Source organism: Crocodylus siamensis, chromosome 4, assembly GCF_052110815.1.
Source record: "Crocodylus siamensis isolate JL-2025a chromosome 4, ASM5211081v1, whole genome shotgun sequence".
Classification (NCBI taxonomy): domain Eukaryota; kingdom Metazoa; phylum Chordata; order Crocodylia; family Crocodylidae; genus Crocodylus; species Crocodylus siamensis.
The window spans coordinates 28587530-28605060 of NC_143398.1; the positions used below are offsets into that span (position 1 = coordinate 28587530).

Below are 17531 nucleotides of genomic sequence, written 5' to 3' on the forward strand. Positions count from 1 at the left end.
TGTTTAGAATGCTAAAAAGGCATTTTCAGTCGCACACATTTTATGAGCACCTGCGTGTTTTCAACTTTAGAATATCTCCGTCGTCACAATAGGAACAGGTTCTATTCCAAGAAAGCACACCACCCCCCAGTTGGTAATCCAAAAAACACAGTTTCATCAGTAATTCATAAAGCCTAGTGCAACAGTTCTGATCAAAGAGATCATTCTCAGGTTTACCCATTTTTAAGATTTCCTGCCAGGATGCTATTAACATCTTAGTTCCTGCTGGCAACATTCTTCTTGCCTCTTAATTTTGGCTGGAACATGTAAGCTATTGGCCAGATCTTCAGGCCAATCTATACCCAAGGTGACTCAACAGAAGAGTCTTGCGTTCCTATAACAGGTAGGAATCTGCCACCCAATTGCACAAGATTTGTCTGGACCAGTATTTTCATACCAGGAAAGTACCCACATGTAGGCAATGCTGCCAAACAGGGAGGGGAAAGAAGGAGATGGAAAATTACACAGTGACAAGCAGACATCAGTTTCTGGAGTGAAATTATTATTTTCATGCTACCCTGCTATCTTCCTTACTCATTTCATTGTTTCATGAAAACATCTGTAAGACATCATCTTTGGGTTTCATATTCTTATTGTTGCCAGAAATATTTATCTCTATTATGATGACATCTGTAGTTTTTTCTCTTTTGCTTGCTGCTCTGTATTTAGCTTTGAAGCTGTTTGGGATAGTCTTTTTATACCCTTTTTGTACAGTGGCTAGCAAATAGGGTCGCAGTTCATGACTGCGACTTTTAGGAGCTATAAGAAGAATGATAAAGATGATTATAATGATAACAACAAGAACAATAATTATCATCATCGTTATTGCTGTTATTCCTGATTTTATTCATAATTAACCACAGTTAATCTAAATTAATTATAATTAATGTCTCTTCTAGTTCCAGAAGATTGTTTTGCTAGTGTTCATTACAGTGTATATCTACTACTAACCTTTCTTGTACATTGGGAGGCTGTGATTTCTAAACTAGTTGGACAGCATATCAGTAATGTAAGGATCATGGGTAGGGCTAGGTTATAGAATTCAACACTAGTAATACTATTCCTAAATTTTTTTTTTATCACTTGTCTACTCATGCTGTAGAAGCATTCCCTTTTATGACACCACTCCTTCTTATCTGCATGACTGTTATAGCTCTGTCAGTCACTCTCAGTACCTCTCAGGAGGACATCAAGGAACCAGCAGTAAAACAGATGCCTTTCTGTTACAGATTTGGAGTTGCTGAAAACTGACCAAATATCGAAGGGAGCTACAGCACAGTCTCTCTAAATTAAGAAATAAATTCTGACCTAGAAGGCTGAGTTGTGTATGTGACATGGATACAGCACTCATCTACTACCCAAGTTAGGTCCTGTTATATCATGTTGTGCTGTGATTTTGTCATATCTTATTAAAATAAGTAGGGCTGTTTCTGGTTAGTACTTAGATTAGACACCTATAAGAAGAAATGAAGTCTTACATCTGACTGCTGATGGAAATGACCCAGTGGAGCATTAGAGACTCTGAACTATTAAATGTGCTCCATTTTGGATGAGAAGTAAAACTGAGATCCTCACACCTTATAGTCAGAGAAGGTCCACTGGTATTTTTTTCAGGGACAGGAATATTAACCCTGGGGTCTTAGCTAAATTCAAGTTTCATGTCATTTAGTTCTGCCTATCAGTGTTGAATAAGATATGGTTCTGTGAACTATGCAGTGTTATAATATACTCTTCAGCACTGCAGTCTGTACTGCATTTGTGGATGCAATGATTTTAGACAAAGAGAGAACAAATTAGATAAAGCACTAGATGGTCAGTATGGACAGTCAGCCAAAGGACTGTCAGTAACTCATACTGCCAATCTGCAAGTAAATCTGATTCCACACTCTAAAGTCACCAGCCCCTCTCAACAAGTCAGGAGATGAGTAGTATAAGCAGAAAGCCATGGTAAAGGTGGGTATTGCAGCAGCCACTGAAGTCAATGGCTATTGACCAAAATCACATGACAGGAGTAGAGATGGTTTAAAAGCCTAACCCAGACATTTTTGGTAGAATCTGTTTCCAAGAACAAATCTAGTCAGTAAATTTATCAAAGTTCTGAAAGAAAACATAAAATCACTGCTACTGAGGTTTGAAGATGATATGGAACAGGCATGGACGAGTCAGTTCTACAGAGCATGCTGATCTGTTTGGTCTATGCTGATAATTTGGGGGTGCATTTTGGAAAGTATAGAATCATAGAATAAGAGACATTAGGGCTGGAAGGGACCTTGGAAGATCATTGAGTCCAGCCCCCTGCCCCAGGGGCAGGAAGTCAGCAGGGATCATAGGATCCCAGTAAGATAAACATCCAAATTTCTCTTGAAGGTGTTCAGAGTAGGTGCTTGAACCACCTCCGCTGGCAGACTGTTCCAGACCTTGGGGGCGCGGACAGGAAAGAAGTTCTTCCTTATGTCCAGCCTGAAATGGTCATGGAGGAGTTTGTGACCATTTGACCTTGTCATCCCTGACTGAAAAGGACTTAGGACTTATGGGGAATTAATATGAACTCATAATGCAAAACAGGGGATATGATCCTTGGATGGATAAAAGGAGAGAATATTCAAGAGATAAGGAGATGCTGTTATTACTGTATAGACTGAGTGGTGGGAGGTGGAGCGCAGTGCCAGCTCTGCCCACCTTCCACCACCAAGCTGAGCTCCAGAGCCAACTGGAGTACAGCCCAGCATTGGGAGGCAGGCAGAGCCGGCTGCGCTCAAATCAGCTCCACCAGCCCCATGGAGCTCAGCCCCATGGCGGGAGGTGGGGAGAGCCAGGGCTGCACTCCCCGCCAGGCTGAGCCACATGGGGCTGTGGAGCCACTCAGAGCACAGCCCTGCCTCCCATCACCTGGCTGCTGCTTCGACATTCAAAATATTTCAAAACTTTCAAAACATTTCAACTGGCCTCGTTTCATTTTGAAGCTGTTTCAAAGCCCTTTGTTTCATTTCAATTTTGCTGTTTCGAGCTCGAAATGAGTTGAAACAGCATCAAAACGAAACAGCCAGCAAAGCTTCGCACAGCCCTAATAGTTTCATAGTTGTTAGGGTCGGAAGAGACCTCAATAGATTATCGAGTCTGACCTCCTGCCCAGGTACTTGTCCAGTCTCCTTTTAAAGACCCTCAAGGTAGGGGAGAACACCTTGGAAGCCCATTCCAGATTCTGGCAATCCTTACTGTAGTTGGTTTATCCAAGAAGCTAAGAGGTACTCTGATTATAATCTGCAAGAGATTTCTGATGGCAAGCTCCCTAAGTAAGGGCTCTTTCATTTGGCCAGTGAAGGCCTATCAAACCTAATTGCTGGAAACTGAAGTAAACTAGAAATAAGGCACAGGCACCTTAATGGTGAAGGAAGTTAACCATTGGGACAACTTGTCTAGGCATGTAACAACTGAAGTCTTTAAATCAAGAACTGGGGATCTGGCTAAATAGCTTCAAGCAGCAGTTAATAGCTTATTGCAGGAATCTCGTAGTAAAATTCCATAGCCTATGTATTACGATCAAAGTGGACAGAGCAGATGATCGTAATGGCTTCTTCAGGGCTTAAAATACAAGATTCCATGAAGATGGAGTGATAAAAGATAGATGGGACAGAACAGAATACGCCCAGGGCCAGGAATTACATTCAGTCTCTGACTAGTTCTCTTGCAGATCACATATTACTTAGTTTACTTCTGTAATAACCTAATCACTTGACAAAAATAGAACAAATGGTACCAGCTGAGTCCTTCCGAGTGAAACCCAGCACTGAACTGAAGAAGCCATTGCGTTGCTTCCATATTCTCCAAAGTGGCACTGAAGATAAACAGGAGAATAAACCACCCTTCCCCTAAGCCTGCCTACAGTAGGCCCAGAGGTTCTGAGGATCCACAGTGAACTGAAGAAGCATGAGGGAGTCTATAGACTAACAGACAAAGCATGAGGGGCCAGATTTGAAAACATAGGCCTCTCATGAGATTTTCAGAAACACTCTCAGTACCTAATTCCCATTGGCTTCAAAGAAGTTACTTTATACTTTGAAAACTTGTACTTTCTCTTCCACATGCCAGATGTGACTGAGCCTGATGCTGCAAAACAAGCATAACACATTTGAACTATGTCATCATAGGGAATAACTAAAGCTCAAAATGTTTGGGACACAACAGATAAACAGGACATAGCAAGGTACTGCGGGAAATGCAAAACAGTGCATGTTTGCAAAGTTAGTGATAAACTGTGATTCCCAAGTGAAAGCAGTAGCAAGCAGTAAAAGCACTGAAGTGCATCTAACTAAAAATACACACTGGGGCATAAGGACAAGGGTAAACAGAATACAAGGGTAAAGAGGCAGGAAAGGCTAGAAGCAATAAATGTGGAGGTGCCCACAATATGACACAAACCAGAGGGCTGCAATGTCATGCTTGCAATTAAAGCAATCCCTCCCAATACCAATTTCAAAGAAAGAAAAAAAGCTAAGACAACTGCAGGACAAAGATCCCATTAGGCAATACTGAAACATCATCCTAATGCATTTCCAAAACAATGCTCAAGAACAGACTAGTTTGTGAAGTTGGAAATTTATGAACTAGCACTGAATTTCAAACAGATCACAAGAAAACACATGCAAAAAGATTGTTGACATCCTGGTGTTAATAAGCTTGCTTCATATAGTGGGCATAATATAAGCCCATCTAGCAAAATGACAGTAGCTTATCTGATACGGGCAGTTATTATTCAGTAGGTTTTGAAATAGGAAAAGAACAATCCTCTTGTGTTCTGGGTTGATGAACAATCTATATGTACAAGTGATCAAATGGATACATGTCTACTGAGCAGAAGACGAAAGTTCCAACTTGTAGAATCTATAAGGTGTTTAATGCTCTAACGTACATTAAGAATATAATGCATACATTTGACACAAATCCATGGTGAGATACACATGTAAAGTCCCATAGCACTGAGAAAAAAATTAAAAGTTGACTGGGTAGCAAAATTAGCTCTTACTGAACAAATTTGGGTAAACAAGGTAGCCACTACAATGAAACCTAAGGGAGGTGGTGCTCTCCCCCACCCTGGGGTTCTTCAAGAGGAGGCTGGATGGGCATCTGGCGGGGGTCATCTGACCCCAGCACTCTTTCCTGCCTATGCAGGGGGTCGGACTTGATGATCTATTGAGGTCCCTTCTGACCCTAGCATCTATGAATCTATGAATCTAATACCCAAATTTAACATAAAAGTGCCAAATACTACATCTTCATAAATACACATTTGAGTGACTTGTCTCTGGAATTTCCCAAGGACTTGAAGCATATTTGAAGTTCCCAGGAGGTAATGGATGATTTGGTGACTTGAATACCATCTGTTTCTGCAAAAAATGTTTGAAAAATACAGAATGACTCAACCTTATACAGATTTAAAACAATAAGTCTGACTTGATAGGCAAAATATGATGCCCGGGTTCTCGTAAATATACAGTAAAAACTTTGTTATCCAGCACCCAGGAGGAATGCAGGGGTGCCGGATAACGGGCGTCCTTGCCTGTTCAGGCTGCCACCTCTCCTGCCACATCCAGGGCATCACTGCCCCTCCCGTGGGTCCTGCAGACCCCGAGGCGGGCCCCACACAGGCTGCTATGCTCTGGGTCGTGGGGGCTCAGCAGTGCAGGCTGCTTTGCCCTGGGCTGTGGGGGGCTCAGCGAAACCAGAAGTGCCACAGTGGGCACTTCTGATTTCACTTTTACCTCACAAGCCAGCATGCTGGTTAAAAGAGCATGCTGTCTTGTAAGGTGCTGGATAACACAGCTTTTACTGTAAATACCTGTTGGTATTATAGAAGTAAAATTATTGTAAGGGATAGGATTCTGTCCAAAGGCCAGCATATCATAATGCCACATAACTAGAATAAGGCATCTAAGTATATTCTACAATGCCCTTCTTGGTATGTAAGAACAGAGCACAGTTCTGACTCAGCCTGAATGAAGATAAGGTATCTAAGAACAAAATACGCAGCAAGCAAATACTAGGAAGAAATACAAAACACCCTCATTGGAATCACTTGAAATTCATCCTTGTTTAGAGTCTTTACATCATAGCTTGGTTCTTCTTTTTAATATTGTATTTACTTTCATATACTACACTCACCTTTCCCCCAAAACTCAGCCCGCTAAAACTGGGGGGAATGTCTTAAGCAGGGAAACTTATTTAAGCTAATTGTTAGACCTGTGCAAAGTGGCTAGCATTCGCTTCAGATTTGGCCGATTCAGGGGACAGTGATTCAATTTAGTGATGTGAATCACTGTCCTGATTTGATTCAGCAGAATCTGATTCAGAAATTCAGCTGCTGCCGAAATCTCTGAATCAGCCAGGCCAGGCCCATCCCTCGTCCCTCTCCCAGCCCAGCAATGGCTGTCCCAGCTCCTGGCACTTGTTAAAAAAAAAGCACTGGATGACTGGGTGCTGTTGGGTGGGGGGTGATCCCTGCTGCCCCCCACTGCCCTCAGCCCCTCCATGGATGCCCTGCCCAGGCCAGCTCCGGCCCTTTAAGAAAAAAAAAAAAGAGAAAACCCAAGGACTCACCACTTCTGCTGGCAGGGGGTGATCTCCGCTGTCCCCTGCTGCCCTGTACCATATGGGGGGCTCTGCATGAGCTTCCAAAGCCCCCAGGCTGCTGCAGGAGTGGTGAGTCCCAGGGCTTTTCTCCATTTTCTTTTTCTTAAAGGGCCAGAGCTGGCCCAGGGGGACACCGGCTGTAGGAGCGAGGGGGGGGTTGGGGGTCTCGTGCAGAGCCCCCCATGCAGCGTGGGACAGTGGGGGGCAGCAGGGGTGCACCCAGTAGCACCCAGTGAGCACTGGGGCTTTTTTTTTAAATGCTGGGAGCTGGGGCAAGCAGGGGAGCTGGGGGAGCAGGCGAGAGTTAGGGGGGCTGGCAGGGGCCCCCCCATGGTCCAAATCAGGCCAGACTGAATCACCACCTGAAGTTTCGCACAGCCCTACTTATTATCACTTACAGTTTAAGGAGGGGTAGAGTGCACCCTTCAGGATCACAGTTAGTTTTAACTCTGTCACAGGCACTGCCAAATTGGCCATAATTTATGGCTAAGAAGCCAAAATAGCTGCTACCAATTCAGAAGCCGCTGTGACAGGGTTAAAATTGTAGGTTTGAAATAGCTGCTACAGACCGAGTGACTCTGGGCACATCTACCCATGCAATTAGTGCAGCTGAATAAATGCCAGCACAGTTCAGGTACAGCCAGCCCAGAGCTGCTCCACCCAAGCTCAATGTGATGTGGAGGGGTTGGTGGAGGCACAGGAGTGCTACAGTGTGTGGCTAGTGGGCAGCCCCTGCACTGTAGCACCCTCATGCCCCTGCCAGCCCTGGTCACTGTCTTCATGTGCATTGTGGCACACCAAATAACTCCGCTGTAGGATAGTACTTGTGTCAGGCAGTACCATCCTACAGGAGAGTTAATTAGTTTACTGCATCCTAATAGCATCAGACATGTAGAAGATGACACTTTACTGCAGGTAAAGTGCACATAGATGCCCCCACAGAGGGGTGGGCTTCACCCTTCCTGCCTCAGACCATCCTTCAGTTATGGTGAGACTGTACTGTGGCACTTCAAGAGTCCAGAAAACTCTTTTTGTCTTCATTCTGCCTTCCCAAAAGGTGTGTGTGTCTGATTTGGGGGCATGTCGTATGTGAGAATATGTGGTGGTGTGGTCTTGCTCAGTCACAAGATACTGGGTTTGATATTCTTCATACATGGAGCAAATTCAGTGCAATAATTCCACTGTGTGAATTCTTTAGTGAATTCCTAAGGCTGATGTTATACAAAAGATTGGATCATACTAATCTTTTTTTCTTAAATCTACAAATTTATGAAATTTCTCTTCTCCTTTATTTCAGTACTGTCACAGGCCTATTTGAACTAAACAGGAAACATTCCCTTTGACAGGCAGATTGCTATAAAGGTTTTAGTTTCTTTTGTTTTGCTTTTTAAACTGAGTGCTTGCACAACACATTGGGCAACAACGGACTCAAACATTGTAAATCACAGTTTGCGTAGTGTGGTGTTCCAGTTAAAAAAACCCCAAAAACAGCTTCCCTGTCACTGAGCTCTAGCCGCTGGGGAGGGCCCTGCTGCCACGGGCCAGCCTGGACATGAAGCTGTTTTGGCTGGGGCAGCAACTGCAGCTCGGTAACGGCTGCCCCCCCGGTCCCCCCGCCGCTGGGCTGGGCATCGGGGCAGGGGGGCAGAAAGAGGGGGGTGGGAAGAGCCCCCCTCCAGCACTGCACTGAGCTTCCCTCCCTTCCCTGTGGCAGCAGGGGTGGGGGCAGAGGGAGGAGGGGGAAGAGTCACCCTCCAGGGCCAGGCAGTGCCACACTGAGTCTCCTTCCTTGCCCCTTGAGGAGGCGAGCTGCTCTGCCCTGGCTGCAGTCCCCTGGTGGGAGGTGGGGAAAATTAACCCCCTCCCTGCCCCCTTAGCCTTAATGGGGCTGTGCTGGGATGGCTGCAATCCCTGCTGATGGGAGACGGAAAGTGAGGGGGAATTAAACCCGCCCCCATACCTGTGCCCCATGGGGCACCCTGACAGAGGCTTCTGCTCCTTCTCCCCTTGCTGCTACAGTGGTGGGGACAGGAGTGTGGTTAGACACCATCCCAACATAGTCTCATTAAGGCAAATGGGGCAGGGAGGGGGTTAATTCCTTTCTCCGTCCCTTCTGCCCCCAGGGTCCTCAGTTAGGGTCTGCCAGACAGGCAGACCCCAGCTGCAGTCGGGGGGAGGGGAAGAAGGGAAGAATTAACCCCCTCCCTGCCCACTTTGCTTTAACAGAGTCAAGTCAGGCCTATGCCTGGCCATGTCTCTGCCCCTGCTCAAGCTATGAAGCAGAGGAATGGGGCCAGCCCTACTCTTCGGAGCTAAGAGCACAGCCCAGCCCAGCCCAGGGCTACAGAGCTTGCTGGGATGCTGAAGGACTCTGGTTTAACTTAAACCAGGAAGAGGTCTAGGACAGAAGTTTATTAAACCGGTTTGACCCAAACCAGTTCATAGATTTCAAAGACTTCATAGATTTCATAGATATTAGGGGTGGAAGGGACCTTGAAGATCATCAAGTCCAGCTCCCTACCCCAGGGGCAGGAAGTCAGCTGGGGTCAAAGGATCCCAGCAAGATAAGCATCCAAACACTTCTTGAATGAGTCCAGAGTAGGTAGGTGCCTGCACCACTTCTGGAGGGAGTCTATTCCAGGTTTTGGGAGCTTGGACAGTAAAGAAAATTTTCCTTATGTTCAGCCTAAAATGGTCTTGGAGGAGGTTATGACCACTGGTCCTTGTTTTTCCTCAGGGCATTCCAGTGAACAGCTGTTCTCCCAGATCCTGATGTACACCCCTTATATACTTATAAGTAGCCACCCAGTCTCCCCTGAGCCTGCGGTTTTCCAGCCTGAAGAGTCCCGTGGCTCTCAGCCTCTCTTCATAAGGCCTATTCTCTTGCTCTCTGATAATGCACGTGGCTCTCCTCTGGACTATCTCAAACTTCTCGACATCCTTCTTGAATTGCAGACCCAGAATTGGATGCAGTATTCCAGCTGCAGCCTCGCCAAGGCTGAGTTAAGTCTGATATTACATTCAACCAGGTTTATCTTAAACCAGTTTCAGCCATTTTGAATCAGGTTTATGTGCACTGAACTTACGTGCTGTTACAGATTTAAACCAGATTCTGATCTCTTAAACTGGTTTATATGTAACTTCTGTCCCTAGCCTTATTGTTTGGAAAAGACTAGCAATTCTGAACATTTCTGGCACAAATAAATGTCACAGGTTAATGGCTGCATTGTAATGATGTTGTAGCCTGAGACTAACATATTTAAAACACAACAAAATTTAATTCTTCCAAAACAAATGAGCTGAATATGCTTTGCTCACACTTTAAGAAGACAAAACTGTGCTGACATTTGCAATGGTGTAAATGAAACAACTCCAAAAATTAGGATGATTTGGATTTTAAGTCCCTAAAACAAGAACTGTTTGGATCCCAGGTTTTGGTTCTACATGTTGAACTGAGAACAGCAATTCCACTATGGCCTTTTAATAAAGGGCCTGTCTTTGTTTAGCTCTGTAAACAGGTTCCATTTAACTAAAAATGTCTATTTTGATATCTACTGATATGGAATTTTAGGCTGAAGACAATATGGTGAGCCTTGGGCAAAATTATCTCTGGTACAGAGGATGCTTTATTTATTTTAGTAACTTTAGTACATTTAACCCTTTGGAACCTTTCTTTGTTGTCTGATTCTCCTGTGGGATTTTGTAAGGGCAATACAACTTCAAGATCTTTAGCTGTGGTTATCAATTTTATTTGGAGAAAAACTTGTGTTTCTGATAACTGAATGTGAAAATGCAGGGTCAAATTTTATGCAATACTTGATTTTTAATCAAAACAATACAGTATATGAGGTTTTATAATGCCTTGTCACACCAGACAGGAGAAAATTTGTTACAAATACCCCAAAAAATTATTTAAAAAAATGGTTTTGTGATAGAAATGTATTTGACTTTTTGGGGGAAGGTTGGGGGAAGGGTTCAAGCTAGAACAAAAAATCGTAATATCAAAACAATTCTGAATTGAAGTATTAAGTATTTCATGTTGCTGTATTGACCCAAAATGAAATATCTTGGCTCAGAGTGACATTAATCTTTGCATTCACCAGGTTTGCTACAGAGCCCCATAGAAACTAACTGATGATACCACATGCCCCCATTCTCCCATTTTGGGCCCAGCGCTACAGTTGAACAACAACTCTCAGGTGGTACTTGGGTTTCTTCCTGTAGCTGAGCTGCTGCAGTAATCACTGAACTGCTTAGGTGGTGCAGAAATTAATATCCACTCAGGCAGCAAGAAAACTTTTCGATTCGGGTCAACAAACCAAACCCAAACATTTTGTTTAGATTTTCCTGATGGACAATTCTGTCAAAATCAATTGTGTTCTTATGAAACATTTCAGGTTTAGCAAAGCCTATTCTGTGTTTACTTCCATCCCGTAACTCATTATCTCCATAGTTTTCAGTGCTTAAGGATTTTATTTTCAGGTGTAACATGTACTAGTATAAATGTATTGTGGCCACTTTCAACTAAGAATAATTATCAAGTGGATTTTGACTGCTGATGGCCTTGTTGTTTAGAAGAGGGTGGGAATGGTATTGTCACATTTAGAAGCTGCACAAAATCTCAAATGATGGCTAGAAAATGGTATTTAGAGGCTTGCTTTTGGAAACTGGCTTGTAGAGAAAATAGATATGCATTACAGCAATGGTCCGGGGGGGAGGGGGGTGGCAGGGGTGTCACAGGAGCACTGAGGTGCTCTGTGCCTTAAGTAAAGGAAATAAGGAGAGTCACCAATCAATGGGGCAGCTCAGGTGCCGGTTGCCGTGGCAACCAGGTGGGTCACATGGCCAGAAGGGGGCAGGGCTACGCCTTTATAAACAGCCCGGGCCAGAGCCTAGAGAGCAGTTCCCCTTTGGCAGCTGCAGGAGCTGCAGCTCTGCGGGAGAGCCGAGCAGCAGAGTCAATGGTGGCGGTTTGACTATCTGCAATGATGCGAGGGGAGAGAGAGAGCCCGGACAGATGTATGGGTGAGAGTCAGCATTGTGTGGGGTTTGTATTATAAGCCTGGCACTTATGTTTATGTTGTAGCTGGCTGGCTGACTCTTTGGTTTACTTATCATTACACCGGAGGACCGGGTGAGGCTGTAGGGGTGTGAGGAGGCCTCACAGGAGCCCCCCAGGGGCTTGGAGAGTTCCTGGTGCCCAGCAGGGGCGCAGAGGGCAGTGCCACAGTGAGCACATCGAGACGAGTGCCGGAGGGGTGCTCGGTCTGTGGGGAATTGTAGCCCCAGCTGCGGGAGGCATGGCAGAGGCCCCACCGGGGGGGGCAACGGGCACGGGAGGCGCGGCAGAGGCCCTAGGTGGGCCACGTACTAGATCAAGCCACCCCAAGGCAGGTGGCAGGTTTCATTGACAGGCACCTGAGTCAGGTGCAGGCTAAAGAGTGGTCTGGAGGGTCCCCGTACCAACAGGGGAGCCCTAGGGACCAGAGGGGCCAGGTAAGGCTCCGGCCGCCTGAGCCTTACAGGACACACTTGATGTTAGGGTCATCATTGACAGAACTTTGAAGGGGCCAGGTAGGGCTCCAGCCGCCTGAGCCTACCGAGACACACTTAGTTGGACAACCATCATTGGCAGGGGTCAGCAGGGGCCAGGTAAGGCTTAGGCCGCCTGAGCCCAATCGGACGGTCATCATTGACAGGACTCAGAAGGGGCCAGGTAGGGCTTAGGCCGCCTGAGCCCAGTTGATATAGAGAGTTAATCCAGGTAAGGGGGCCAAGCCTGGGGGGGGGAGCCAGAGAGGAGAGGCGCGGATTGCGGGTTAGGCCCAGGGGGGCTGGTTACGGGTTAAGCCCAGAGACGCCAGAGAAGGGGCGCTGGTTGTAGGCCAGCCCAGAGGGGCGCCAGTAGGGCACAGGACCAGACAACGTCCAGGAAGAGCTGCAAGGCTTGGGGCATGCTATAGGAGAGGTAGGAGGCACGCACTGCCCATAAGGCTGGGGTGAGTACACCCCATTTGGAACGGAGGTAATACCAGCGGGGTGTCATAGGTGCAAGTAGGCAGCCTCCCATACTGAACTTAAGATCAAAGACGTGGCAGATGAGTCGAGGGTGCTGGATTGCCTAATTGACACGGCAGGGGGCGCTAGCAAGTACAGGGCCACTTGTAGGTTCCCACTCCGTGACAAAGGGTTAATTGGCTTCAAAAAGCCTATTTGTGACAAAGTTTCCTTCAAGACCCACTGGATCTGAAGCCAGCACATGCACAGGTTGGGAAACTGAAGACATGTTACCACACTGTTTCATAACATGAACAGTGTACCCAAACAGAAATATGGGACTCTGCGGCATTAGCTCTAGGTTACAGTGCCAAACCACAGGGCCCTTAAGATTTCCAGCTTTGGTGAACAGACCAAATTAAGAGACACCAGAAAAAGCCCAAATTAAGATGTGCCCATGTGATAGGTTTGTGAAACAAATGAATATGCTGACAGGACAGAACGAGGACAAGACAACCACAGAGAGACCAATCAACAGTGCCCAGAGATGAAGAGTTACCAGGGGAGGAAAAGAATACAAAAGGAGGGATTTCAGAACAGCATAGGGTCCCTGAGAGGGGAACTCAAGACAACCATGGACAGAGGGCATACTACCAGCCCATCTCATCCACTCCACTGGGTATGAGCAGAGGCAGGAAGGGGCTTGGCCTCTGACCTCCAGGCTGGTGACATCTGAAATTCAAGAAAGAACCTCAGGGTGAAGCTCACATACTAGCCTTCCTTCTGAGGACAGCTCTAAGACTGGTAGCTATTGAATTGTTTGCATTATTCTTATTTGCTATCACTGTGTATCAATAAAATTTGCCTATTACCAAATGGAGAGATCGTGGGTTTGCCCAGAACAGGGTATCTGGGTCATAAATCCAGTGCCAACTTCTAACACCCAACACCCCATGCTTTCCCCTGGATGCTGGGATACAGGGTTCAGTAATGGAGGCAGTGAGGAAAACAGCTGCAGGCCAAGCAGGGCTGTGCCTTGCTAAACCCCCAAATACCAATGGCCATGCCTAACAGAACCTGATAACCCTGGGGTTCTGTAGTAGGCCCTGCTCCCTACTAGCTCTGCCCCCAAATTCCCAGGCCCACCAGATGTTCCAGACGGAAGAGCTCTGTGGAACATACTCTTGATGCCCCTGCTGTATCCCAAAGTTTCTGCTATGCTCAGGAATCTTCTGGGGCAAAAACTACTTCTCTAAACACAGGCCAATTTTTTTTCCTAAAACCTAAAATTAGGCCCCTAAATTTGTATGTAGGTATCATAATAGAAACCAGCCAATTCACAAAAGTGTTGTGCAAGCATAGTTTCCATTATTGACACCTAAACCCATCATTTTACAAAATAAGCAGTACTTATAATGCTGTTTTTGGTGCATCTCAGGGTCTCAAACTATACTTCTGATTGGAATCTGTTGAGGCCTAATTGCCTGACATCTATCTCAGCTTGTGCATGGCACTAGCTGCACCTTTTGGAGCAGAAATATTGAAAACATTATTAAAGGAAGACCTTGGCTGTCTAGAATAGTAGTGCCTAAATTGAAATGGATGTGTGCAGCATGACTAGGTAACAGGGCTGGTAGCCAGCCCATTAATAATTGCACTTTTTATCTGTGGACCTCAAAGCACTTTAAAAAGGAGGTCAGTAGTATTATTCCCATTTTAAAGATAAGGAACTGAAAGGTGAAGTGGCTTCCTCAAGGTCATGCATCTGGCCAGAGCAAAACCAAAACTAGAGGTCCATCTGGGGTTCTGTCCTTTTGACCACAGAGACCTTTGACACATTATTTTTCTCTCTCTTTGAATGTCTCTATTCAGTGCTGTGGCTACAAACTGTAGCAGTTCTTTCATGAGTATTTTTTACTGGCAATTCACATGATTGAACTGAAGACCTAACATGTTTGTCTCCTCTCTTATTTGTGTAAACTCTTAAAGGGCACATCTACACTAGATTCTTTACTGCACAGTAGACTAATCTACTGTGAAGTAAGTGTCATTACTGCTAGGTAAATAGGCTAATGCACAGTAAATCTACTATCTGTATTTACAGGTAGATTTACTGCACATTAGCCAATGGCAGTAGTGCACATGTAGACACTGACTGGGAGCAAATTTGACTCCAGTCAGCCAGACCAGCAGGGGGCAAGCTTCCTGATAGGGACAGAGCAACATGGCTTGGAGCCCCTCCAGCCAGAGTAGAGATGACTTTTTAGCAGTCCCTGGCTGGCCTTTAAACCCGTGGCTTGACCTCTGGGGCTGATGCTTTTCCCTGACCACTGTGTGCTGGTTTGGTGGGCATGTTCTGGTTACAGCAGTGCTGTAGAGTCCTATCCTGACCCACAGGCTTCTTCCAGCTGCTCCCTGGCCCCTGGGCACAATGCCTCTGTGCTATGGGCATGTGCTGGTTCCAGTAGTTCCACAGGCCATTGTGCATGAGCAGGAGAGGGACCAGGAGGACCACACTTTCTGGGACAGGCTCTTTGCCCTTGAGGAGAGGCATATTGCCCTCCTCAAGAGGATGGTGGAGGTGTAGGAGAAGCAAGCCATGGTGGTGGCCTGGACAGTGGAGGCCATGGGAGAGGACTGCTGGGTGCTGGACACCATCCTGGCCCAGGTGGTCACCTTTGTGTCCACCACCCAGTCCCTGTCTCCAAATCCACCTGCCTCCTGGCAGCTGCCCACCACCAGCCCTGGCCCTAGCTCTGGCTCTGACCATGTCTGCCATGTGGCCCCTGAGCAGAAATGGTCCTTGCTGAGCCCAGCCCCATGGAGGAGGAGGGGTAGTAGGCTGGACAGTGCCCACCCTTGTCTCTGGCTGAGCTCCCAGGCCACCGGCCTCACTGTGGTGGCTCCACCTGCAGTGGTGCTGCCAGAGGTTGGGGAGCTGGGCATCTCTTCCCGGGCTCCACACCATAGGTGCCTCTAGCTCACCATTCCCCACTGACACTGCACTAGCTAGACTCTTGTAAACATTTGCACAGGGAAGGGGGTGTTTTATTGGTGGTGGGGTTGGGGTTTGGGGTGAAGGCTGTTGTTGGGGAGGGAATACAGGAGGGAGTGTATAGTGATGTAGGGAAATACAGATTGTTGATTGGAAACTGCCCAGAGTGTGTGTAGTCTTGGGGGTGTGCTGTGGGCCTGGGGTTTGGAAGCAACCACCCAGTGCCCTGCTGTGGGGGCTGGGAGAGGAGGTTGTCCACAAGTGCCTTTAGGACACAGTCCCCTGTCCACCACTACCAGTGGGGAGGCGGGGGAGTGTCCATGGTGTATTCTCCACAGGCTCCCAGGACAGCATTCCTCACCAGGCTGAGCCTGCCTCTCCTGGAAACCCTTGCCAGCTTGAGCCTGTCCCTCTCAAAAGACACACCTGCCAGCCCGAGCCTGCCCCCCTGAGAGCCCTGCCAACCGGAGCCTATCCCCCCTGGAGATCTCTGCCAGGCTGAGTCTGTCCCACCTGGAGACTCCTGCAAGCCTGAGCCTGCCCCCGCCCCCTCCCGGAGACCCCTGCCAGCCTCAAGCTGCCCCTACAAGACTCCTGGCACCCAGGCAGCTACATCAGGAGCCTGCAGCTGCCCCTTGCTGCTTTAGGAGGTTAAAGCAGGGCAGGAGCAGGCCTGGATCTGCTTAATCCTATAAGGATCAAATCTGTTCCCAAGAAAGTACATGTGTAGATGCCTTCCCAGGGCTATTTTACTGCGCAGCAAATAAATGCACAGTAAGTCTAAATAGCATTAATTGTACATGTGGATATACCCAAATTGCTGCCTTCTTACTAGGAAATAACCAAATATGAATAATGTCATGTTATCTCAGCCATTTGACATCTTAATCTGTACCTCAACTGCTCTACTATCATGTTAATTAACAGCTAAGCCATAAGCACTTCTTACATTTTTATGACAGCCCCCAAGGGCTAAAAGCAATTAGTTCAATACAAAGCTACTACAAATATCAAAGAGTAAAAGGAGAGACAGATTAGCTTAAAAATCATAATACCAAGTAAGTTTGATATTTCTTCCTTTCAAGCAGTGTTTGCAAATTGTTTTTATTGTTCTTTGCTCAGATAACGATTTTCCTTAGGAAAGGCTATTCATGTTCTGCTCAGGCAGGGCACTGGGACTAACATTTTCAAAATTAGGTCCCTCAGGTTAGACTCTTAATTTTCCCTTTATGACTGTCAGTAAATCTGCAATTAGATTTTCAGAAGCTCTGAGCACTAAGCGCTCCAACTGAAATTAGAGGAAGAGTCTAAGTGTTTGGCACTTTCGCAAATCAAGTCATTTATTTACTGAGAAGATCAAGATCTAAGAACCTAACCTTAAACTCCTTTTTTCTGTTTTGTTTTGTTTTTTCCAGAACTTGTGGTTAATTATTGAGCTGCAAAGACCCTTGGGGCTAACTGTGTGTAAATTCTCCCTTTAATTTTTAAAAGCTCCTCAAAATCACACACACAAGGAAAGCTTCTATGAAATAACTTCCTGAAATAACAGTATATTACAAAACTCCAACAACTTTTCTCATGCTATATTCAGTAGAGGCTCTGGTTCAATACTCTATAGTATCATAGTTTTCCTGGGTATTCAGACTTAGAAAACTTGGCTATTTAAATAAAGGGAATCTCAGAGTTCTAAGAAAACCTAGGGTGAAATATCTTTGCTTCCCTGTTTGCATTCCAGGAGGGTCATCCTAGCTCTTCATGCTTTCATGGTAGTCATTACTTTTTAGGGTCCTCACATAAAACCTTAGAAATACAAGCTCGGTGATACAAGATGCTGAGGTGCTTTTTGCAGGGACAAGGATTTGGCCTTTCATCC

At 46.2% G+C, this 17531-nt stretch overlaps 1 protein-coding gene across 1 annotated transcript in view; it reads right to left on the reverse strand.

The window, feature by feature from the left end:
• The window catches only part of LOC149865599 (dol-P-Glc:Glc(2)Man(9)GlcNAc(2)-PP-Dol alpha-1,2-glucosyltransferase-like), a 191544-nt gene that overhangs the window by 53589 nt on the left and 120424 nt on the right, over nucleotides 1–17531 (reverse strand). The window lies entirely within an intron of this gene.